Source organism: Atractosteus spatula, chromosome 10 (genome assembly GCF_055471065.1).
Source record: "Atractosteus spatula isolate fAtrSpa1 chromosome 10, fAtrSpa1.hap1, whole genome shotgun sequence".
NCBI classification, from domain to species: Eukaryota; Metazoa; Chordata; class Actinopteri; order Semionotiformes; family Lepisosteidae; genus Atractosteus; species Atractosteus spatula.
Genome location: NC_142715.1, coordinates 17530200 through 17555560, shown reverse-complemented (window position 1 = coordinate 17555560; position 25361 = coordinate 17530200). Strand labels below are relative to the sequence as shown.

The window sequence follows — 25361 nt, the reverse complement described above, 5'->3', positions numbered from 1 at the left end:
CTAGTTATCCCGGACTTCGGCGAGGTTCTTCCGGACAGTGGAGAAGCGGATGACCCTGACCTCGTTCACACACTGCTTCTGGTCGTCCCAGATGTACTCGGAAGAAAGCAGCTTGGTGGGCTTGTTGCATATCAGGTACTTGTTCAGGTGGCTCTCCTCCTGCCAGGCCGCCTCGATGTTGTTCCTCTTGTCCACCAGCAGGTTCTCCTGGCAGGTCTTGACCAGCCAGTACACGTCGTCGATGAGCCCCCCGAACACGGCCACCTGGAAGTAGAAGTCGCCTCGGTTGAAGGGGATGTAGGCGGTGGGGGCCGGCCGGCGCTCATAGGGGAACTGGTCCCGGTGACTGTAATAGAACCAGGCGCCCCCACGTGGTTCTGGAAGTGCATGTCCATGTAAATATAATGGGCTCCCCCCGGATCTGCTCCTCGATGGTCTTCCGGATGATCTCCATCCTCCTCAGGGAGATCTCCTGCCAGCGGTCGAACTTGGGCACCCAGATGGCGGTGAGGTTCCTCCCGGGGGCCAGGGACACCTTCGGCACCTCGCCCGGCTGGTCAGTGAAGACGTAGTAGTGCACCCGGAACCCCACCAGGTAGTGCTTCTCCGCCGACTTGAGGAACCCCTTCAGGAAGCGCATGTACCTGGGAAAAGAGGGAGGATGGTTCGGGAACAGAGGGGACGTGGTGGTTAGTCTTTGCTTCCTCACGGTGATGGGGCCCTGGGGTGCTATTTCGCATGATCTCACCCTGGGTTAGAGTGGGTTTCCTCTGGGTGCTCCGGCTTCCTCCAACAGTCCAAAGACGTGGTGGTGGGTAAATTGGTGTCTGGGGAAAATTGGCCCTGCTATGAGTGTGTGTGTGAGCGTCTGTCTATGCGTTTGCCATGAGATGGACTGGCGTCCCATCCAGGTTGTAACCTGCCATATTCCCACTGCTTGCCTGGAAACCCCACTCTTTTTTCTCTACCCCTCGGAAGAGATATTTTCCCTTTCCAGGGCCTTTTCAATAGCGGATCCTAAATTTCAGCCCTGCTAGAGATTTTTCCTGCCGACTCCTTTTTCCAGGCATTTTTGAGAGCTTGCCTATACGAAGTGAAATATATTCAAAAATCAACATCAAGAGTTTAGCCCCCCCCCCCCCCAGAGCCAGTTAAATGTGCCAGCCTGAATTTGTGTTTTACTAAAATGGTTTACCCCTCAGCCAGTGGTTAAGGAATCCAGAAGTGAATTGCATCGACCTCTCTTGCCCTTGAGTGAACTTGTCTTGCACATAAAAAGCTCATGAACACGTAACATTTTCGACAATAATAATGCGGTACAACAACAATGCAATACCATAATACAAAACATTCAATGGCACCGCTCAATCAGAACTTCAGTACCATTAATAATAATAATAATAATAATAATAATAATAATAATTGCTTACACTTAAATAGCACTTTTCTGGACACTCCCTAACTCTTCACAGGTAATGGGGAATCCCAGTACCACCACCAATGTGCAGCCCCCACCTGGATGATGCAACGGCAGCCATAGTGCACCAGAAAGCTCCCCCACACACCAGCTCTCAGTAGGGAGGAGAGCAGAGTGATGAAGCCAATTCACTGATGTGGATTATTAGGAAGCCATGATTGGTAAAGGCCAATGGGAAATTTGGCCAGGACACCGGGGTTACACTGCTACTCTTTTCGAGAAACGCCCTGGGATTGTTAATGACCACAGAGTCAGGACCTCAATTTTACGTCTCATCAGAAGGATGGTGCCTTTTAACTGTATAGTGTCCCCCGTCACTATACTGGGGCATGAGGACCCACATGGACAGCAGTGTGAGCGCCCCCTGCTGACCCCACTAACACCTCTCCCAGCAGCAGCCTCAGCTTTCCCAGGAGTCTCTTCTCCAGGCTCACACCTGCTGAGCTCCAGTGGGGTTGCCAGTTGTGAGTTGCAGAGCGATATGGCTGCTAGCATTAGATTTGAATCAAACAATTAGCTTGTGAAGAGTCTAAAAATGACAGTAGTAATAAGAGGCCAGCCTCTTTTTGTTTTAGTGTTCAACAATAGAACGCTTTTAGTTAGAAAGAAAGTAAATGTTCTCTTAGTCTTGATACAGGGGATCTGGAACAGTGCCTCCTCCCAGAGTGTAGGAGAGCACATTCTAAAAGAAGTCACGGATACAGAAGACATATTTCTGTTAAGTACTCTTTGTGATCAACACGTCTTACTTGCCGACCGCGAAGACAGTGGTTGCTATTGTGAGATTGAGGGGCTTGTTGATGCTGTCGATGATCAAGGGGTCAAAGGTCCCATCCCAGACGATAGGAGCCAGCCAGGGGGTGACGGTCAGCATGTCTCTCATCCTGGGACACGAGCGAGAGGCGATCAGAGATCTGGAGACCCCAGTTCCAGCTGGCGCCTCATTTTCACTTATGATCTCAGGGATTGAAAACCAGGAGGTGACGGTGTTATGACACAGATGGGATGGGAGACCTCCTGGGAAAAACTAAGGTTGCTGCTGGAAAAGGTGTTAGTGGGGCCAGCAGGGGGTGCTCACCCTGCAGTCCATGTGGGTCCTAATGCCCCAGTAAAGTGATGGGGACACTATACTGAAAACAGGCGCCATCCTTCGGATGAGACGTAAAACCGAGGTCCTGACTCTGTGGTCATTAACAATCCCAGGGCGTTTCTCGAGAAGAGTAGCGGTGTAACCCCGGTATCCTGGCCAAATAACCCATTGGCCCTTACCAATCATGGCCTCCTAATAATCCCTCTCTATGAATTGGCTACATTACTCTGCTCTCCTCCCCACTGAGAGCTGCTGTGTGCTGAGCAGACTGGAGAATCATCCAGGTGGATGTTGCACATTGGTGGTGGTTGTGGGATTCCCCATTACCTGTAAAGCGCTTTGAGTGGAGTGTCCAGAAAAGCACTATATAAGTGTAAGCAATTATTATTATTATTACTGACCAACAGATGGAGCTGGGCATCGTTAAATCTGTGTGAGCTGGGATTGCATTCATCACACATTTAAGTCGTGCTGTTGTAGTGACAGGCAGGGCATGTTACTTCTCCTTGATCCAGCACAAAACGCTTGTCCAGTCTTGCTCTGTGACACTGTTAGGACATCAGGGAGGTAAATCTGTCTCGCTAACAACACCTCTCATCCGCTTCATGGGACTGTTATTAGGGAGCGGAGCACTGCTCCAGCTACAGCGTTCAGGGGAACGTTTCTGCAGGTCTTTCCTCCCGGCGGCTGTCAGGGTGTATAACGCTGCCCTAGGCTAGGACTGTTAGCCCTTCATCTGCTCATCTATGGACAGCATGTTACACTCATGCGCTTTGTGACACTGCATCAATATACATAATTTATACATTTTATACATAATGTTTTCTGGACATTTTGCACATCTTTTATTGCTTTACAGTGTCTATAAACATATTTTGCACACACCAATTTTGTCAACTTTATTTATTTTATTTTGAATTCTACGTACTTATTTAATTATTCTAATGCTGTGGTTATTCTGATTTTAGCTTAGTCTGATCCTTGCTTTTCTTGGGCTGGGCTGCTGTAACGCCTTAATTTTCTCTTTGGGGGTCAATAATGTCGTGTCTTACTTTGAAAGATCTCCAGCAACAGAAATTGACAGTCATACGGTTGTCAGATATACAGTCCACACAATTATTGGGACATCGATGTCCAAAACATTTCCTCTTTACAAACAAGAACTGTGTATTTGTCGTCTTTAGTGTGAGTGATATAGTAAGTAAACTGCTATATGTATTTTATTTTGGGGATAATTCCATTCGTGCAATAAGATGTCTGGACTACATTCCCCAGAATCCTCCAGGGGATGAAGGAGCTGCTGCTTTTTTTTTTAACCTGGTTTTAGTCCCCTTGCCAATTGTCTTCCCAAAACTGGTCAGATGACTAAGGGCAGCACTTCCTTAACCTACAGATTACTGGGAAATGTGGTCCAAACTGGGCTGTGCTCTTACAGTACATCTAGTAGACATTTGGGTCCAGGCCAGTGATTATAAGTACTGGAGCTCTGGCATATCCCCCTTAACTGGTAGCATGGAGAGCCCACACAGACTACATTCCACCCTGGTGATTAAAGATCGGCAAGCTACACAGTTACTAAGGCCCATGATATCAATAACTGATTCACTTAAGACATTACGTGCCCATTACCCAAAGACCACTATGGAACGCTATTCAAATCAGGGGATGGAATGCAACTGATGGAAAGAATACGATACAAAACTTTAGAGCAGACATCACTTGAAATTCATTATTGACTGGAAGCCAGTGCGGGGATGCGAGGACTTGGGTTATTCTGAAGTAAGGTATAAGACAGCTCCAGAGATAACAAACAGAATCATTGTCGTAGAGAGGTACTTCAAGATATGTTCACCTACTTCCCGACTGGATTAAAAAGGGATAAATCTTAAGACAAGCGTTTTACGTAAGACATTGTCAAAATCTGTACTCTTATAGCATTAAGGGAGAGACTATACAACCATTTTGTCCCCATCCGGACCAACGCATAAACTACAGTTAACAGTTCACTTTTCATTTCCATAAGCAAACTATTTTTAAATGTTTCTCCAAGTACTGAAAATGCAAATGTTCTCCAATATCTTCGAAATACAACCATAAAGTTTGTTTTCACAACAGCACAACTTGTTTGCAAGAAACAAATCAATTGCATAATATTGACAACAGCGCTTCAGACAGAAACTGCACCGTGGGCGTATTATAAATCAAAATCAAAACATAACACCAATGTTATTTTCAACATCCCTTGGAAAAAAAAAGCACATTTCTAGAGTAAAAACTAACTTTACATGCTAAAGAAGCACACAATAAAAGTTTTTTTCAACTGGCTAAGGAGAAGGCTGATATAACAAGTAGAAATATTTATTTCACATATTTGGAAGGCAGAGAAAATCCTTCCAAGACCAGTCTTCATTAAAAAAAATCACACACAGAATTCTTTAGATTTGTTCAATAATCTCGGTTATTTTTTCATCTAAGGCAGCAAACACACAAGAGAAGACCTGGAAAGATAAAATTATATCCTAGGTGTGCCACAACTTGCAAAACTGACTTTTGAAAAATGTTTTTCCCCCCGTTTTTGTTCTGGATATTTTTATCCGGTGTTTCTGGCTAGATGTCCAAGGGGGTCCCTTCAATTCAAGACCCTTGCCAGGCCTGTTCTGTGTATCCTTTCCAAGTCAAAGTTTGCTGGGCCTGAAATCCCATTTCTGAGGTTTTAAACAGTTCAAACTGAACTTGCTAATGCATTTTCATGTGTGTGTTTTCATTTGGTGCTTCCAAGTCAAATCATTCTAACAAGTTAGTTCACAAGATAACGTGGGGTTGAACTGATTTATTAAGGATTCTTTTATGATTTAAAGATGACTTGACTTTTACCACAAACTCACTGGAAATGTTTCTCAAATGGATGAAAGACAATACCTACCCCTCTGGACTGACATTAATCCCTGGAATGTTGTTCCAGTATTTCCTACTGTATTTGGGAGGGGCACTAAGAAAAATAGAACGGAGAAGAGCTGTTATTATCGAGAAGCCCTTAATAAAAGGAGTTTAAAAGGCTTTCTTTTTAAATTCTCCCAGGCTTTGAAGTACAACCATGTGTGGAGCAGAACAGGTGCTGGGAAGTAAGTTTTTTTATGCAAAAGTATTCAACATAATTCCAAAGATTTGTATCTAAACCTGGGCAGCATGCTGGCACTGCTTCAGAGGGCTGAGGCTTTGAGTTCAGTTCCTGAAGCACTGTTTGCGTGGAGTTTGCATGTTCTCCCTACATTTCGTAGGCTTTCCTCCCACTGCCCAAAGACATAGCAGTAGGCCAACTGGCTTCTGGGAGAAGAGGTCCTGGTGCGAGTGTGTGTGCGCATGTTTGCGTGTGTGTGTGTTAATGTGTGCTCTGCAATAGACTGGCGGCCTTCTAGAGTGGATCCTACCTTGTGCCTGTTGCTTGCTGGGATAGGCTCTGGCTCTTCCATGACTCTCGAATGACCTAGACATATATGTCATGAATCTTAAAAGGTCTTGATAGGAGCATCGCTGAAGTATACTTACCATGCAATACGACTCAGAATCGCTGGAGGTTTAGTGCCTAAATATCTGTGGATGAAACAATATCAGATATTCATTACAAATGTGGGGATGAACCCTTTAACATCATGTTTTCTAAACCTTATAACTCCTGTTCCTGTATCTCCTGCTATATCACGTGGAGGAAGACCTCATACTGTACGCAGCAGCACGTGGTCACACTCATGAAGATAATCCAAATCATGCAAAGTGCCTTTCTGTTCAAGTTCCCATTCAACGCTCTGAGGATTTTCCTGTACAAACAGGCTCTTAACTGAACGTGGCAATGTCAGTGTACATCCTTGGATCATGAAGTCATACTGTACTGTACACAGCAGTGTGTTCGGGAAAGATGGGGGTGTCGCAAACTCGCCTTCGAGTTCCCCCGAAGAGTGATGTGATGCAGCCCTTCCTGCTCACTAGTGCCTGTGATGATTAAGGCAATGTGAGGTACGGAGGAATAAGTCCAGGTTGTGCAGCAGACATTACACCACAGAAATGTTCCAACGTGATCTGCATGCAAAGTTAACAAATACGCAGTATTTGTGGGCAAAACCGACTGGAAGTCGAAAGGAGTATTTGTACTGGATCAAAAAGAGACAGATCCACAAGCCTGCTTGTTTACAGTGTCACAGGGCCGCTTCACCTCACCGGACATTTTGTTGCCTCGTTCTGAATCACAGAACATGGCGCTGGGCAGACCTGGAAATGTGATCTATTTTTTAGCTTTTCCAAGTTACTGTGCAGATGTTTTTTTTTCAATTTGAAATGCACTCATCCCTCATCCACGCTGTATATTTCTAACCCCAAACTATAAAAACAGCGTTGCCCGCTCCTCTTCAAAGGGATAACTGGGGCCAGGTGGGTCAATAAAACAACCTTTATAAAGCCATCAGGACTGACTTAGCTCAGCCCTGCTGGATATAAAACTCACTTCAGCTCTCGTCTTCACCATGACCTTCCCAGCACTACTGACTCAACCCTACAAACACAGACGCACTCAGAGGATAACACACATATCTTCACAACGAGCAGCTAACTTCTTCTCAGAACTACATAACACAGGGAAAAAAAGCCAAGAAGGAGCTGAACAACCATTGCCAATTTCCATCCTATGTCACGCCACACAGATTCCCATCATGCTTCACCCTTGTTCAGGCCATTCTGATCATTTGAATTTCTTTATGTACCCAATCACTAGGACTTTGTCTCATGAGGTCTAGAGGTCTTTCCTTCCCTATTCTTTAGTCTATTGGAAAGCACAGCTTGAGTGTGATGCATTTTGGCTTAATCCCATTTCACGTGACCACGTGCAAGAATCTGAATAATTCGGTGTATGCAAAACAAAACGTTTGAACGCTTTCAGTCTTGATTTTGATTCATCACCCATTTGTTTAGTGAGGCAGCTCATGCAGAATGGATTACAAAAGAATGCCTTTAGGGATTTTTATGCTTACTATGGCACTACATAATCATTATTAATTGTTCTATTATCCTTATCTTATCACTTTCAGACACATTTTGTGTTAATGTGTCTGAAAGAAAGAGGATTGGAAGGCAAAGCACTTCAAGCAACATTCCAGGGAAGCACTTCAGTCAGCCAACTCATAAGAGGCAACTATAATCTCATTTCTCCAAATTCATTGAGAGAGAAAACACAGACAACTTCTTTAAAATGAAAAGTGAAACACTGAGCAGGGGACAAAAGTGCAAATTGCAATGAAGAGCACTTGGGGACCGAGAACACGAGACACTTCTTTACACAAAGGGTGGTGAAGGTGTGGAACAAGCTGCCCAGCCACGTGGTTGAAGCCGATACCCTGGCTTTTCTCCAGACTCAGCTGGGTGAGGTCCTCCAGTCAGGACAGGAGGCTCTTCTGTACACAGAGGGGGGTGGGAGGGGGGAACAAGCTGCCCAGCTGCGTGGTTGAAGCCGATACCCTGGCTTCTCTCCAGACACAGCTGGTTGAGCTCCCTCCAGTCAGGACAGGAGGAATATTTTGCTCAAAGAAACGCCACTCAGGATGACCAAGAGGTGAATAGATTGTCTATGCCTTAGGCAAGAAAGAACAACCAGCACACCAATAGTCCCACCCACGGCTCTCTCACTGACACTGCAACACACCACCCACACAACCATAAACCACCGGGCGTTATCATTTGAGTAACTCAAGGTTACAAACACCCCCTCAGGGGGGTGGGGATCTGAGCACAAATGGAGAGCTGAAATACAGGAGAAAAACAGCCACGCAAAGGCAACATTCTGGCAACACTGTAACTAACACTGTAAATAACTAAGTTATTTGTCTTAGCCTATTATTTGTTATTTGTCAACGCATTGCAAAACTGTAACTTTTGGGTTGCGCAAGCAGGTAAAAAAATATATGATTCAGTGGTGCAGTTGCTAGCATTGCAACCTTAAATCACTGGGGGCTCTGGGTTGCATGTTCTCCCCGTGTCTGCATGGATTACCATGGGCTGCTCCAGCTTCCTCCCCGAGTTCCTGGACATGCTGGTAGGTCAATTGGAGTAATGTGTGAGTCAATATCGGTGCGTGCGTGCGTGCGTGTTGTAATATACTGGTGTCCTGTCCAGGGTGAACCCTGCTGGTACAGACTGCAGCTCCCCAACGACCGAGAATTGAAAGAAGCAGCTAGAAAAATGCATGGATGTACTGTCTGTAAGCCCATAAATACGAAGTAAAGTGTAAAGTGGTGATCTGTTAATACCGCCAAAGCATGAGTATTCTTTGAAATTCTTTTGACAAAATAGACAGTTTTCTCAATCTGGCCGCATCAACCACGGCCAAGCTATAAAGCAAACTCTGGGCTGTACGTACCCGAACGTCACTATAACCCCCAGGACAAATCCTGCCAGGGCACACTGCAAATACTTGGAGGTGGTGGTGGCCATTTCTCCTGCACAAAGAAACCGAAAATTTAAAAAAAAAGACTATGACTAAAGGAGGGTAGAGATGTCGGGTGTGATGTCACTGTGGCTCGGGTGTGATGTCAAGCCAGTGATGGACTGGCGTCACAGCAACCGGGTCTTTACCTGGCACGGCGGTTTACCTGCGGCCAACGGTGGGGGAAAAAAAAGGGGGAGACACACATCCATGGTCCAGGAGCTTTTTGAAGCCACTCCTTTCCGATCATTTGTGACAGAACGAGAAAGGCTCAGGTTTCGACTCAAGGGGTCAACATGGGGCGAGGTCATATCTGGCTCGCACGAAACAGAATTTCTACCTGAACGCCGATTTGCTGCGGCCTCGTACTGCGGGCCTCCGACAGAGTGAGCTGTATCTTCCAAAATATTCAGGCCCCCCGTACACTGGCAGCACCGTGAAATGTGATGTCAAGCCAGTGACCTTGCGGTGGACTGGCGTCACAGCAACTGGGTCGCCAATGATGTCATTGGCACGGTGCTTTACCTGCGGCAAACGGTGGGGGAAAAAAAAGGGGGGAGACACACATCCATGGTCCAAGAGCTTTTTGAAGCCACTACTTACCGATCATTTGTGACAGAACGAGAAAGGCTCAGGTTTCGACCCAAGGGGTCAATGTGGGGCGAGGTCACATCTAGCTCACACGAAGCAGGATTTTTACCTGAACGCAGATTTGCGGTCCCATACATTTTATTGACATTAATTTTGACTGACGGTGCCGGTCTTCTTCCTTCATTATCTACTGTTGAATTCCACTGCCCCTCAAGTGGAAGCAGGATTTTTACCTGAACGCAGATTTGCGGTCCCATACATTTTATTGACATTAATTTTGACTGACGGTGCCGGTCTTCTTCCTTCATTATCTACTGTTGAATTCCACTGCCCCTCAAGTCGGACTGTGCTGTTACCCCCTGTTCTGCTCCCCCTCTTCACCCTACAGTATATAAGGGGGGGGCACCCCAAACTTCGTTGCTCTCTTATGCCCCCTGGCCAGCTACAAGAGACTTGATTCAATTCACGATGCCTTATTGGCATGACCAATGAATAAGTCATTGTTGCCAAAACATACACAATTAACATAAGATCTACAGACAAGAGACTTCAAGAGACTCTCTCTCTGCCTGCAGTCTCTCTCCTTCCTTATGGACAGCAGCCATATCACCCTGTAGCTCCCCCAGCTGGCTGCCCCCCACTCGAGCTCAGCAGGTGAGAGCCTGGCCAGTCCCTGGAGGGAAGACTCCTGGGAAAGCTGAGGCTGCTGCTGGGAGAGTGGTTAGTGGGGACAGCAGGGGGCGCTCTCCCTGCAGTCTGTGTGGGTCCTGATGCCCCAGTATAGTGAAGGATGAGACGTAAAACTGAGGTCCTGACTCTCTGTGCTCATTAACAATCCCAGGGTGTTTCTGGAAAAGAGTAGGGATTTTACCCCGGTGTCCTGACCAAATTCCCCCCCTGTCCTTTACACATCATGGCCTCCTAATAACCCCCCTCTCTGAACTGGCTTCATTCCTCTGCTCTCCTCCCCACTGAGAGCTGCTGTGTGCTGAGCGGGCTGGAGCATCATCCAGGTGGGGCTGCACACTGGTGGGGTTGGAGGGGATCCCCATGACCTGTGAAGAGCTTTGAGTGGAGTGTCCAGAAAAGCGCTATATAAGTGTAAGCAATTAATAATTCTCTCTTCCTCTTGAATAGCACACTGCTGTAACTCAAAGGGCAATAAACCTCCAGCCTTCAGAGCCTGTATGACGTATCTGTGACGCCATCCTCCTCATGGCTTTGAGGCCGAATCGCCACAGTGCCCTTGTCTGCATCCTTAAAGAAATCCCAGAAACCCCAGCACCGCTTGGGTGCTTAAATCTCCCTCATGTCCGTTAAATTGGGGGGGGGGGGCTCCGTCTCGGCTGACCTCTGACCCCAGAAAACCAGTGCGTTTGGGTGTTTTGCATTCGGATTTCGATATCCCTGCAGGATTTCTGGCTTGTGCAACATTGATTTGTGGGGGGAACAAGTTACTGTTCGGATAAAAGAAAGTGTTACACTGGAATTTGAATAACACAGAAATGTCCCAACGTGATCTGCATGCAGGGTTAACAAGCAGTATTTGTGGGCAAAACCATCTCGATGTCCAGAGCAGTATTTCTACTGGATTAAAAGAGATGGATCCACAGACCTGTGTGTTTACGGTTTCACCTCACCGGGAGTTTTGTGGCCTTCGCGGAACCTGGTCTTTACCCATCATGGCCTCCTAATAACCCCCTCTCTGAACTGGCTTCATCCCTCTGCTCTCCTCTCCACTGAGAGCTGCTGTGTGCCTGGGGCGGACTGGAGCATCATCCAGATGGGGCTGCACACTGGGGGGGGGCTGGAGCTGTCCCCGTGACCTGAAGAGCTCTGAATGGAGAGTCTAGAAATTGCCTTGTTCTGAATCGCAGAACACGGCGCTGCGCAGACCTGGAGATTCAGTCTGCTTTGTGATGTAAACGGGAAGTTTTACAAGTTACTGTGTAAATTTTGCTTTTATTGTGGTCTAGACTTTCGATGCTGATTCTCTCTAAGCCAGAAACATAAAACTAGCATTGTAGTCCCCCTTTAAACCAAAGACAGCTTTATCATGTATTAACAAAGCTCCTGATACAGGGGAAATCAACAGATCCCAGCGATTACTTTAACGCCTTTGGTTAGGTAGTAACATGTAGTGCACGCAATGTGTACAAGATGAAAGGGGCAAAAACTGTGTATGTTGCATTAGAGATGAGACTAGATGGGTCTTGTATCGGCTGAGAGAGAACCCGGAGCCCACACATCCATCGTGACTTCCACAGCACATTCAACCCAACCCTGAAGTTGAGAAGAGCTGGAGAAGGAATGATGGTCGGGCTTTTGACACCGTTTTACAGTATAGTGTCCCCCGTCACTATACTGGGGCATCAGGACCCACACAGACTGCAGGGTGAGCACACCCTGCTGACCCCACTAACACCAGTCCATTACAAACAGACTCACACCAGAGCCCCGTTTTCCCAGAAGTCAATTAACCCCACCAGCCTGGCTCTGGACTGTGGGAGGAAACTGGACCACCTCGAGGAAACTCAGGCCAACAATGGGAGAACATGCAAACTCCACACAGACAGCCCTCTGAGTCAGGACCTCGGTTTTACATCTCATCTGAAGGACAGCACCTGTTTACGGTATAGTGTCCCCAGTCACTATACTGGGGCATCAGGACTCACCCAGACCGCCGGGTGAGCACCCCCTGCTGGCCCCACTAACACCTTTCCCAGCAGCAGCCTCAGCTTTCCCAGGAGTCTCCCCTCCAGGTACTGACCAGGATCCCACCTGCTGAGCTCCAGTGGCTGCTGGCCATACAACGCCCTGAAAGTCTGTGGAATTGAACCCAGGCTCTCATCGACCACAAACCAGCGCGCTACACTACAAGCTACGGCGCCTGGTGGGCTTGAAACACCCATCTTTTAACTAACAGGCGAAAGCACTAACCAAGTGCGCCACAGAGGCCCAGACCAATACGCCCCCAACGGGATCAGGAACAGAGGCAGGAAGAGGAAACAAAAGGCTGGAGAGGCAAATCGTTACACCTGAATAAGGCAACAGGCCGAAACCAGAAATGATTGCTTTGGGGAGTGGAGAGGCAGAGTATCTGTGAGGGTTTTGGGGTGGATGTGCTTAATTTTCTGGATTTAGCTAGGATCTTCGTTGGGCAAGATGACATGCCAAAAGGAATTCAGGGTTACAAGCACAGCGGGTCATCTGTCTGGCTCTTGGTCGGATGAGAGGGATAGCGACAGAAAGCACTCCCGCTTCTGACTGGGGAGAAATATCAAGGTTAGCTGCGAAAAGAGATCTTTGCAGGACACGTATGCAAAATCCACTAACAGCGGATAACAAGCCTTGACGTTCTAAATGCATGAAGCAGGCACTTGATAAAAACTGCCTAATGCGGGCAGTATTTCTAAGGTGGGGGGAAAAATGCTGTCTTAATCACATCTTTCACATATCAGGAGACAAGAGAGGATCGAGTGCGAGTCACAGATTTCTGGCTACAGATATTGTCTGGCGGGCCTTTTACTTCTTAACGATCAACTTCGCCGCGCTTCAAGGGATATCAAACATCTTGGAGGTGTTTTAAACCTTGCTCCTGATCTGCTGCTTTATAAAACTAGCTCCTTCATTTTCATTATTGAATCTTTGCTTTGAAATTCACTACTACAATTTATTCTGAAATCATGAGAACCCCTAGTATTGCACACAGATGGGAGGCCACTTTCATGGTGTGGCTTGTGAAGATAATTTTGTGCACATAACTGAGGTATGCCAATACAAAGAGTTAGAATCATGTGTTTCTTTCATATGCTCTATTTATTTTTGGGGTTTTTACTTTGAATGCGTGGAGTGGGTTGTGGACACTACCTAAATATGAATTGCCGGTTCAAAGGCTTGTGGCTACAAGTAATGAAATGGGAAGAGCACTGCACACATCTTGTAAAATCCACTGAGCGTTGAATGTGCTCATGAGGCCCGAAGGAAATAGATTCTAAAAAGCGTCAAATACCTTTGCAGGGCTCTGTATATCAGACTGATCACAAGGAAAAACAGGAAGAATGATGTAGTTAATAATGGCAATAAAGTAACAAAACAGTAAAAACTAGCAACAACGAAGCAAAAGGAAATTTTGCCCTGAATGTTACTGGTTTCTTTAAACAGAACCACAACACTATCCCATAAGTCCTCTGCCTCCTGCTAGCACTTTTGCTGGGGTTTTTTTTTTGCAGTCTTGAGAAAAGCTGAAAAATGCACCCCTTTCTAGACCAATAGCACTGATCCAACAACGTAAAAATGAATCCTAAAAGGCTGTCCAGGAAGGATCCACACAAACCGCCAAGAGAGCCACACAACTCACCTGATGATGGGACTGGAGGGGACAGAATTGTGGAAGAGCGTCTCCAAGCCCCTAAACAACAGCAGCTTTGGTCCCCTTATGAGCAAACGGACCAGGAACAGGAACAGGAATAGAGACCACAGCCCAGGAGCTGAAAAACGAAATCACATAGGGTTAATGGTTAACCCGCTAGGCAGGGGCTACGCCTCGTGTTGTGGCAACAAGTCAGGTTGCTCTGAAGATTCGTCATCTCAAGTGGAAACCAGGGCAACAGTGGGTAGCGCTGCTGCCCCCCAAGTTCAACCGGTTGTCTGTGTGGAGTTTGTGTGTCCTCCCCATGCCTGGCTGTCCTACACCGACAGGCTGGAGGAACTGAGTCCCTTTAGTCTGAAGGGAGTGTCCCACACCGACAGGCTGAAGGAACTGAGTCCTTTTAGTCTGAAGGCAGTGTTTCACACTGCCAGGCTGAAGGAACTGAGTCTCTTTAGTCTAAAGGCAGTGTTTCACACTGCCAGGCTGAGGGAACGAAGTCTCTTTAGTCTGAAGAGAGTGTCCCACACTGACAGGCTGGAGGAACTGTGTCTCTTTACTCTGAAGGCAGTGTTTCATCTTTGACAGGCTGAAGGAACTGAGTCTCTTTAGTTTGAAGGGAGTGTCCCATAATGACAGGCTGGAGGAACTGAGTCTCTTTAGTCTGAAGGGAGTGTCCCATAATGACAGGCTGGAGGAACTGAGTCTCTTTAGTCTGAAGAGAGTGTCCCACATTGCCAGGATGGAGGAACTGAGTCCAGTGATAACAGGCTTCCCTGTCTGTCGGGGCAGTGAACAGTTTCTCAGACAGGTGCTGGTTACAGGATCTCTGAAATCGGCTCCGACCTACCATGCTGCCACGGCGACGGTGCGCCACCCAGTGAAAGTGGCGGCCTGTCCCTGGACTGAGGGCAGAAACTGGAGCGCCTGGAGGAAACCAGGGAGAGAACATGCAAACTCCACACAGAGAGCACCCCACACCCCAGGTCAAGCACTGTGAAGCAGCAACGCCCGACGATGCGGAAGGGCTTTTCCAAATGAGCGTGCAACTCACACTGGTGCCCAGGAAGGCCTGCTACCGGAACGCAACCTCATTTTCTTAATGTAGTTTATTCGAAGCAGTTCACAGGAGCTGGAGGTGAGGACTGAGCGGGGGTCCAGCGTGCGAGAGTGATGTTGTGTGTGTGTGTGTGTGTGTCTGGATCGTTGGGAGCGCCGTCTGATTTGTGTATTTGCTAAAACAAGAGGACGTGTCTGTGTGTGCGTTCGACTCTGTGAGGGTGCAGTTCTAACTGTCTCTCTACAACGCATGAGGGGCTTAATCTGCCTCTGAGAAGCTGGCTTTTCAGAAGAAAATTCATTGAAAAGGCACAGCCTGGCCCTCTTCTCTCTCTCCCGACGTATAATGCGTGTTACACACTGAGGGGAGAAGCTGGTGTTTTCAGCTGGAACCCAAATGCATCTTTGATTTATGGTGTATTCAACGCAGACGGAGCCCTGTGATACTGTATCGTAGGAATCAGAGATGAAGGATAAGCCGTTTAAAGAAATCAGCTCAGGAGTTGCCGAGTGTGAGAGAGGTGGGGGTGCACATCACATTTGTGAACGGGTAAGGCTTGTGTGTTTTTATCCTGACTTATCTTTATCAAGCTCGTTTGCGTGTGTGTGTGTGTGTGTGTGTTTGTGTGTGTGGAACTCTGTTCAGGCCTACGTTTGTAACCGTGTGGGTCTTCTGTGTAGGTGGGGGGGCTGAGCCTGTCTCTGAGAAGCTGGGTCTTCAGAAGAAAAATGAATTAAAATGCAAGGCCTCGCCCTCTTCTCTCACTCTTGATGCAGAACGCTTGTTTCACACTGAGGGATGAAGCTGGTGTCTTCAGCTGTAACCCTAGCTATTTATACAAACGGCTCTTTTATGAAAAGCAGCTCTAGGCCTAGACAAGAGGAACAGATAAAACAAATCTTGGATTTATGGCTTATTCAAAGCAGACTGAGTGCTGCTATACTGTATGTAGGAGCCAGAGATGAAGAATGAGCTATTTATGGAAATCAGGAGTGTGAGAGAGGGAGTGTGTGTTTTTCCTCCCAACAGAGAAGGCTTGTGGTTCTTTCTGCTTTTCTGCACAGGCTGCCAGCATGAGTGCGTGTTGGGTTCTTGGTTTGAACGCTCGAATTGTCCGGCTGGAGTTTTTTGTTCCTATTGGAGGCCATATTTCTGCACAAGGTGCTCGCGGCTGTCTCTGTGCGGGTGTGTGTTTGTAATGACGTGTGCGCGCCTCTCTGTTTCAGTATAAAAAATGCATTTAAGACATTCAGCCTTTTTATGTTCCTTATATTCTTTCCTTGTTGACAGTAATAACTAAGGTGGCTGCTAGAAGAGGTGTTAGTGGGGCCAGCAGGGGGCGCTCACCCTGCGGTCTGTGTGGGTCCTGATGCCCCAGTATAGTGATGGGGACTACACTGTAAACAGGTGCCATTCTTCAGATGAGACGTAAAACCGAGGTCCTGACTCTCTGTGGTCATTAAAAATCCCAGGGCTTTTCTCGAAAAGAGTAGGGGTGTGACCCCGGCGTCCTTGCCAAATTTCCCATTGGCCCTTACCAATCATGGCCTCCTAATAATCCCCATCTCTGAACTGGCTTCATCACTCTGCTCTCCTCCCCACTGAGAGCTGATGTGTGGGGAGCGTTCTGGCACACTATGGCTGCCGTCGCATCATCCAGGTGGGGCTGCACATTGGTTTTGGTGGAGGGGAGTCCCCATGTCCTGTAAAGTGCTTTGAGTGGAGTATCCAGAAAAGCGCTATATAAGTGTAAGCAATTATTATTAATTATAATGTAATAAGTCCATTATTTCTCATTTCACCACTCCATTGCAAGGCATACACAACACAAACACCAGGAACAATTATCCCAGAAGCCAGTTAACCTACCAGCATGTGTTTGGACTGTGGAAGGAAACCCAATTGAGCACAGGAGAACATGCACACTCCCCCCAGACAGCTCCCAAGAGTTGAACCCGGAATCCCCAGCAATACTAACCATCCCCAAGCTACTCCACAATCTGCATCCAGTCATGGCAAAAGACTCTTTCCTGTTACAATATTACCCTCAGTGGGTCTATATAACCCTGAGGAAAACCTTAGGACAACAGCTGGTTGGCCTCACAAGTTTCAGGAAGAGAGGGGACGTCATCAAGGAGCTCAGAAATAAGATCGGGAGGGACTGGAACTGTGGGATGGTAGAAACTTCAGTAAGGAAGTCAGAGTCGGTGTGCTCTTCAAGGACAAACTCAGACAGGAGAAATTGAGATCACTTCCCATTTCACTTATTAATAACAGGCTGCCCGCAGGCTCGGTGATTCTCAGCATGCACATCGGCACCACTGTGCAGCCCCAGAAGCGCTTGAACTTCAGTTCAGGATCATGCAAGACTGCAATCAACGTAAGCATCCTTCACATCCTTCACAAACTAAGAAAGCCAAAAGCATCAGGGAGTGTGTGTCTCACACTTCTCCCATCTGGGAGACACCTCTGTGCCCCTCAGGTGTAAAACCAACAGACTCAGGAAATCTTTCATCCCCACTGCAGTCACTCTCTTAAACCAAGCAGAGTAACTACCCAGTCTCCTGTTTCTTATCTCCTGTAACACCACTGTATTCTCTTCCCTATTGATGATGTGTATTTGTCATTGTTTGTGTTTGACTGTTTCCCCCAGGTGACACTAAAGCTTGAAATTGATGTTGTGAGCATTGCTCAGGACAGTCGTATTGGTCTCCATGGACAACAATTGACTGTAGTCTAGCAAGGGTGGATGAAAACAACTTTGCATTTTTTAGAGATCACAGCAATGGATTCATGAATACCACATCAGCCAAAGTAATTAACAAGAGTTCGTTTTGGCGCCTTGAGAGTCACTGGAGTCAGTGGGGAGATAGGGCGAGATCAGATGTCATATTTGAATGTATATCTCCAGTTATTTGAATGGACTGCCCTGGTCACAGGCGGCACAGAGAGTTTACATACTGAAAGAGGGGGGTAATTTGAGGTACGTGGGCTTTAAGTTCATTCGCCAGTTCTAAATGCGGCCTGCACCAGCCTTTCTGAGCACAAACTCTCTGCTCTCTTCTGTTAACTTGAAGGTTGCAACAGATCTTGCAGATGAGGGCTGTGTTAAAGGAGCCTGGATCACACCCAGAAATTGTCTCATTGATGAATTAAGGTGGCAAAACGAACTTGTCTTCTGGATGTCGGCTTTGCTGATGACACAGCTGTGTAATGTGGTGTCAGCTAAGATACACACCGGCATGCACGCACTCAGACCAGGGCAATATAATACACGCTATACATAACGTAACAGTGTAATAATATAGTGTGTGATCTCCTGTACCAACCTGAGGAACAGACAGTGAGCCCGTCTCTCAGTAATAATAATAATACAGTGTTTGATCTCCTGTCCCAGCCTGAGGAACAGACAGTGAGTCTGTCTCTCAGTAATAACAATAATACAGTGTGTGATCTCCTGTCCCAGCCTGAGGAACAGACAGTGAGTCTGTCTCTCAGTAATAATAATAATCCAGTGTGTTTTCTCCTGTCCCAGCCTGAGGAACAGACAGTGAGCCTGTCTCTCAATAATAATAATAATCCAGTGTATTATCTCCTGTCCCAGCCTGAGGAACTGACAGTGAGCTTGTCTCTCAATAATAATAATAATAATAATAATAATAATAATAATAATAATAATCCAGTGTGTGATCTCCTGTCCCAGCCTGAGGAACAGACAGTGAGCCTGTCTCTCAATAATAACAATAATACAGTGTGTGATCTCCTGTCCCAGCCTGAGGAACAGACAGTGAGCCTGTCTCTCAATAATAATAATAATACAGTGTGTGATCTCCTGTCCCAGGACAAGGAACAGCATGCCTGTCTCATAACAACAATAATTCTGCATTATGTGTAGATTCTGCTTTTTAAACTCCAACCCTAGCTCTGCCTCATTTAACCAGCCTGTTCATAACAGCAATCGTCGGGTTATGTAGCCCAATGCAAAATCATAAGAATAATTAAAATCATTTGCACAGAATTCCTTTTGGAAATTCCTACCAGGAAATAATCCATGAGTGCCCAGTGGTGCCATGGTTAGCACTTCTACACAGCACTGAGGCCCTGGGTTCAATTCTGAACTTGCGGTGCTGTCTGTGTGGAGTTTGTATGTTGGTAGGTTCATTAGCTTCTGAGAAACCTGGCCCTGGTGTAAGTGTGTCTGTATCTGTGTCTGTACGCATCCTGTCCAGGGTGTAATAATAATAATAACATCACTTTAGTAACCCTTTACAATTTCTTGTAATTCATTAGGAATGATCTTTTCACAGACCCCAGCTTGCTCACCATAAGACACACAGATAGGGAGAGAGCCTGGGTTCAGAGCACAGGGGCTGCCATTGTACGGTACCCCTGGAGCAGTTGGGGTTAAGGGCATTGCTCAGGAGCCCAAAGGAGTACGATTCTTTTGACAGCTGCAGGATTTGAACTAGCAAACCCTTCCAGCCACAGGCGTAGATCCTTAGCCACAGAGCCACTGCTCCTCCCCAAAATGTGTGAGTGTGTGCATCTGTGTATGTCCTGTGATGGACTGGTGTCCTGTCCAGGGTGTGTGAGTGTGTGTGTGTCCTGTGATGGACTGTGTCCTGTCCAGGGTGTGTGAGTGTGTGTGTGTCCTGTGAAAGACTGGTGTCCTGTCCAGGGTGAACAGGCCTTGCGCCTGTTGCTTGCTGGGATAGACTCCAGCTGCCCACTGTGACCCTCTACTTGATAAAGCAGTAAGAAAATGGACAGTAATAACCCAGAAAATAAAAAAACAAGACTTCCCCATTCCCTGCTATTAGTGTAAGCTGCTCTCTTTGTGAGGATAAAGGAAGCAAACACAAATTTGCATTTTTTTGCCTTTCAGCACATTTTCCTAAGCAAACGTTCCCGCAGAGTACTTAGCAACGTTTAAAACGACACTATGTCTAAGAAAACAACCTACAAAGTGCTCGGGGAACAAAATCCCTTTGCCTGTCATGTTCATGAGGGGGAGGCACGCTGATTTGAATGGTCTCTCTGTGACGCATCAAGCTGGAGGGGGTCTGGGTGTCACCTTTGTTGAACAGCCACGGGATCCCAGGCTTGCTGGATCCCAGAGGCTCAGAGGGAACAGGAGCAGGGGGAGGGGGAAAGAAAACAGCCTTCATCCCAGAGCAACGGACTGCATCCCACAGACCAGCAGCCTTCACCATAGGAGGAAGGAGTTTTAACACCGACTGAGGTGCGGGCGAGAACCAGGCTGCTTGTGGATGAAGCAGAAACACAGGAGGGATAAGAGACAGGCAGGTAGGAGGTAGGAGGAAGGGGGATTTTGTATACTGTGCACATACCGTTTACAGATGTTCAGGCGCATAGCTCAAAGGTGTTTCTCAAAATACGCTTGAGTGGAAAGCAATCCGGATCCAACCTTACTTACACCACTAAAGGAGGGCATTTTGCCTCTGGGCAATAAGACTGCTAAACAGCAGCACAGCAGCCATATCACCCTGCAACTCACAACTAGCAACCCACTAAAACTAAGCAGGTTAAGCAGGTGTGAGCCTGGTCAGTACCTGGATGGGAGACCTCTGGGGAAAAACATTGGTTGCTGCTGGAAGAGGTGTCAGTGGGGCCAGCAGGGGGTGCTCACCCTGTGGCCCATGTGGGTCCTAATGCCCCAGTATAACGACGGGGACACTATACTGTAAACATGTGCTGTCCTTCGGATGAGATGTAAAACCAAGGTCCTGATGCTCTCTGGTCATTAAAAATCCCAGGGTGTTTCTTGAAAAGAGTAGGGGTGTTATCCCAGTGTCCTGGCCGAATTTGCAAAATTGGAATGACTATTAAATTGTTAATGTGCGATTGTTTCTAGAGATGCAAAGTTCTGAGTCGTGAAGGACAGGTGTTCTTCTTTCATAAGGTTAGGAGCTGGACTGTTACGGAACGTAGTCACTTTTATTATAAATCAGTGTTTCTTTTATCAGTATTCTGTGCTACACTGAGAAATTCTAGTACCACTCAAGATGATCTAGAATTTGTTTCTGTACACTGTCCAAGTGTGAGCCTTTAGAAAACCGAAAAATGTAACATAGCCTGGGCAACAGGGCCCTAGTTATTGAAACAGGTTACGCATTCTCAGAGCAACGTGTGAGTAATTTGCCAAAACCAGAGATCACAATAGTGTCGTGAATACTCAGGACAAACACAACTACAAACTCAATCTGGACATTTGACTGAGACTCTTGAAATTTGACATTTTAGTTTCATACTTGCACATGAGTCCTAACAATTTTAGCTGTTCATCTCATTTTAGCACTAAGAAATAAAATATTAATTTTATGTGCAGTTTCTATTTTCTAAAACAAATGGCATTATTTATATATTTATTATTAAATTATTTTCATTATTAATTCGGAAATATTTTTGCTTGTATTTTCATCTTAACATGTTCATATGGACTAGAGTTCTGCCTCGTCACACTAAGCAGCACCTGACAGCTGTCTGACCCTTGCTAACAACTACAACATGGTGGAAACTGAAAGTAAATCGGAGGTCCTAAGTTCATCTCATAACTTGGTTCTAAAAGTGTAATAGAGATGTTGACACAAAAGGCATGATGCTAAGATGACAATCTAAATAGATACTTTATTGATCCCGTGATGGAAATTGCAGTAGGGGTTGTGTGACTGTCTTAATGCTTAACAGTGTTTAACATAATAGCTCCCTGGCTGAAAACCTAGCACCTCTTCCTCCACCTCAACTTCACCCTTGTAGCTGTCTCCCTGGTTCATTCCTCATGAAGGAGGTGGGTTGGGACAGTGCTGATCTTCAGTCGGTGCTCTCAGTTCCTCAGCCAGGCAAGCTAATCTCAAACAATGAAATATTAAGGAAGTATGCAATATCACCTGAAGACTACATTGACTTTATACCAATATGTATAGTGATGATAAATAAATGAAAATTATACTAACATTACAGTATTTATTCCTATATCAGCCTACTATATTCCCGGCCAACGCAAGTGTTTCTTTGGTGTTAGTGGGGCCAGTAGCGGGTGCTCACCCTGCGGTCTGTGTGGGTCGTAATGCCCCAGTACAGTGACAGGGACACTATACTGTAAACAGGCGCCGTCCTTTGGATGAGACGTAAAACCGAGGTCCTGACTCTCTGTGGTCATTAACACTCACATGGCGTTTCTCAAAAGAGTAGGGGTGTTACCCTGGCGTCCTGGCCAAATTTCCCATTGGCCCTTACCAATCATGGCCTCCTAATAATCCCCATCTATGAATTGGCGTCATTACTCTGCTCTCCTCCCCACTGATAGCTGGTATGTGGGGAGCGTTCTGGCGCACTATGGCTGCCATCGTATCATCCAGGTGGATGCTGCACATTGGTGGTGGTGGAGGGGAGTCCCCATTACCTGTAAAGCGCCTTGAGTTGAGTGTCCAGAAAAACGCTATATAAGTGTAAGAAATTATTATTATTATTACTCACTTGATACAAAAATCACGTTTGTTTTCACAGCAGTGAAACTGTTTTGGTCACAAACAAATCAAACCGATAGCTTTATGTCGACAACAGCACTTCAGACAGAAACCGCACAACAGGCGTATTATAAATATTTTGACCAGCAAACTCAAAACACGGCGCCACGGACTGCATATCGCAAGACACAAAACAACAGCATGTTTCATAAGCGGATACAACCGCACATGAATATTTTATCAAAGGAACGCATTATCTAATGTTGCCGTTTCTCCTTCAAAATACTGTAACGCCCTCGCCTGGTGGTGAGGAGGAAGCGCCCCTAGGCGCTCGTAGTACCGCTGGGCATGCTGGGAGTGGTAGCCGGGGAGAGTCTGAGGGTCAGCACGATGACCAGCGGCTGACCCTACCTGTGTAAATAATGTCCTAGTAATTCTAGTGCCCTGTGTAGTCCTGTAAAAGTGTAGTGTGTTGTTAGGTAATTACCACCCTAAATAAGTGTACGTGTTCTGTCAGTCTCCTCATGTGTTTGTAGATCCTGTGTTTGGTTTTGTGTGGCTGAAAATGAATAAAGCTAATGCTTGTTTGTTAATTGCGTCTTCACTCGTCCTTGTTCTGAAAAGAACCTGCAAACGCTACATTTGTGTCAGAAGCGGGCAGAATGGACAACTCGTGGCAGACAGTACCCGATTCTATTAAGCGCCGGCTGACGCTGGAAGAAACAGAACCCATCGATAGCGCACATAAGGAGCCTGAGCAACTCCTGGGTGCGATAGGTGGCCACAGCCCTTACCAGGGCTATTCAATAGTGGTCCCGCCGGTAGAATTGGGGCGACCGGCCGCTACTCCTGGTCAGCGAGCACCCCAGATAGAGGATACTCTCCCTGCCGGAGCCGATCAGCGATTCCCACACCCATCGTCGCGGGTGAGACCAGGTCGCTACAATGGGGAAGGGCCGTGGGAAATCTATGAGGCGCAGTTCCAGCTCGCGGCCCGGACGAATGGCTGGAGCCGGGCGGAGATGGTCGGCCACCTGGCGGCGGCGCTGGAAGGAGCGGCCTGCCAGGCGCTCCTGGACGTCCCAGAGGAGGACAGAGGCGAATACACGGCGCTGGCAGTGGCTCTCCAGCTGCGCTTCGGTGTGGAGGAGGCGCCGGACTTGATGCGGGAGAGGCTGGCCCTGCGGCGGCGCCAACCAGGAGAGCGACTGGGCCCGGTTGCCGCTGATGTCGCTTTCCTCGCCCGCCGAGGATACCCAACTTTTCCCCGGGAGGCGCAGCGGGAGATGGCTCTCCAGGCTTTTCTCAAGGCCCTCTCACCCGAGGAGCTGCGGCACCACGTGCAGCTGGCCGCGCCAACATCGCTGGAGCAGGCCTTGGCCCTTGCTACACGGGCTGAGGCCGTATTCGGGGTGGCTGGAAGCGCCAGCAGACGCAGTGCGCCCTGCCGGCTGACCGAGACGGCGATGGAGGGATCCAGCGAGGGAGAAGAGGAGCCAGCCCGGGCAGCGACCCCCGCGGGACAGCCCCGCACGCTGATTTGCAACCGCTGCGGGAAGAGGGGACACCGAGCCCGGTTCTGCCGGGCACCTGAACCTCGCACTCCTCGATCGGCGTCGGGAAACGGGAACGGGGCGGCTCAGCGTGGGGAAGGCCGCCCCTCGAACACCTCAACCCCCGCTCCAGAGAGCGCTGTTAAGACCGGCGCCCCTCACGCCACCGTGGGGCGAGTCGGCTGTAGCCGGGGCCTGTACCTCCACTGCAAAATCGAGGACCAACCCTGCCTGGCCTTACTTGACACCGGTTCATCGGTAACCCTACTCCGGCCGGGCGTCCTCCCCGACTGAGGGCACCAACCCCCCAGGATGGGAGGCCTCCAGCCTGCGGCTAAGAACCGTGACGGGACAGCTCGCTGCAGTCCGGGGGAAACAGGTGCTTGCCTTCCGTCTAGGTGCAGCGACGGTACGCCACCCCTGCTACCTCGCACCCATCCAGGAGGACTGCATTCTGGGGCTGGACGTACTGCAGCGAGTGGGGGCCAGTTTGGACTTGCCGGGGAGCGAGCGTGCCAGATCCTGCTCCCGAGTCAGCCGGGGGGCCAGACAAGGCGGCGGCGGCGGGGGCCGAGCGTTGCGTGGAAGCGAGGCGCGCTGTTGAGGATGTCTACCAGCGGAGCTGCGAGGGCCTCGATCAGGACCAGCGGCAGCGGCTCCAGGAGCTACTCGCCCAGAACGAGGATCTCTTTGCGGCGAGAGATGAGGACTGCACCCGCACTGCCCTGGTCCAACACGAGATCAACACCGGTGACGCTCGGCCCATCCGCATCCCACCGGGACGCATGATTCACGCCAAGCGGACCGCCGCCGAGGAAAAGATCTGGGAGATGGCCGCAACGGGGGTGATTGAGCCCTCCGCGAGCCCGTGGTCGGCGCCAGCTGTACTGGTCAAAAAAAAAGACGGCTCGTGGAGGTTCTGCGTCAACTACCGCAAGCTGAACAAGGTCACCCAGAAAGATTCCTACCCCCTGCCGAGGATAGATGACACCCTAGACTACATCACCGGGTCGACCTGGTTCAGCTCCCTGGACCTCCGCTGCGGCTACTGGCAGGTACCGCTTGCTCCCGATGCTCGCCCGAAGACGGCCTTTTCTATCGGCCAGGGCCTCTGGCAGTTTACTGTCATGCCTTTTGGCCTGTGCAATGCCCCGGCGACGTTCGAGAGGCTGATGGAGAGGGTGCTGGCATCTGTCCCGCGGAACCAGTGTGTGCTGTACCTGGACGATCTGCTGGTTCATGCCCTAGGCTTCGACCAGGCCTTGACA

The 25361-nt window shown here is 48.1% G+C and overlaps 1 pseudogene; it reads right to left on the bottom strand.

Moving 5' to 3' along the window:
* LOC148825564 (globoside alpha-1,3-N-acetylgalactosaminyltransferase 1-like) lies at nucleotides 1-23902 on the bottom strand (annotated as a pseudogene).
* Nucleotides 23903-25361: the final 1459 nt, after the last annotated feature.